General features: G+C 52.9%; 1 protein-coding gene across 1 annotated transcript in view; it reads left to right on the forward strand.

The window, feature by feature from the left end:
• The first annotated feature begins 383 nt into the window (after window positions 1–383).
• Window positions 384–535, forward strand: part of LOC119365699 (nucleolin 2-like) — a 6,119-nt gene continuing 5,967 nt past the window's right edge. The window contains exon 1 of the mRNA XM_037631349.1: window positions 384–535. The gene's annotated coding sequence lies outside the window, so the exon portion shown is untranslated.

The following is a 535-nucleotide window of genomic DNA, read 5'->3' on the forward strand; positions in this document are numbered from 1 at the left end:
CCTTGTCCTTTTTCCTCCTTGAGCTATTGTTAATGCGACCCACAAAAAAATCCATTTTGATTTTCTAGAATTAAAAAACTATTTTGAATATTTTTTGAGGAAAAAAACTATTTTGAATGTGATGGATTTTGGTGCTAGATGGAAACGTTGGGCCGGCGCTGCACAAGACCCACGCACGCGGTGCCCAGCAAGCTCGCACGGATCAGAGCCCACAGGCGGAGGGAAAAAAACCTAGCCACGTTTACAGATACACCCCAGTACAAATCCACTATTTCCAATATCACACCCCAAACCGAGCATTCGCGCGGGCCAAGAAAAACACCAAAGCAAGCGAGGGGAAATGCAAAAATCGCATATCTCGCGGCCGGAGGGCGTGGCCCTCAATCAATCGGGAGACCCGGTGCGGTGCCTCGCCCTTCCTATAAACACCGAGCCGCCGCCGTCTGCCTCGCCCAAACCCTCCCCAAAACCCTAGCTGATTCGGGGAACTAGGGTTCCTCCCCGCCTCCACCGCCGCCGCCGCCAAGCTCCCGCC

This window comes from Triticum dicoccoides, chromosome 2B (assembly GCF_002162155.2).
Source record: "Triticum dicoccoides isolate Atlit2015 ecotype Zavitan chromosome 2B, WEW_v2.0, whole genome shotgun sequence".
NCBI lineage: Eukaryota > Viridiplantae > Streptophyta > Magnoliopsida > Poales > Poaceae > Triticum > Triticum dicoccoides.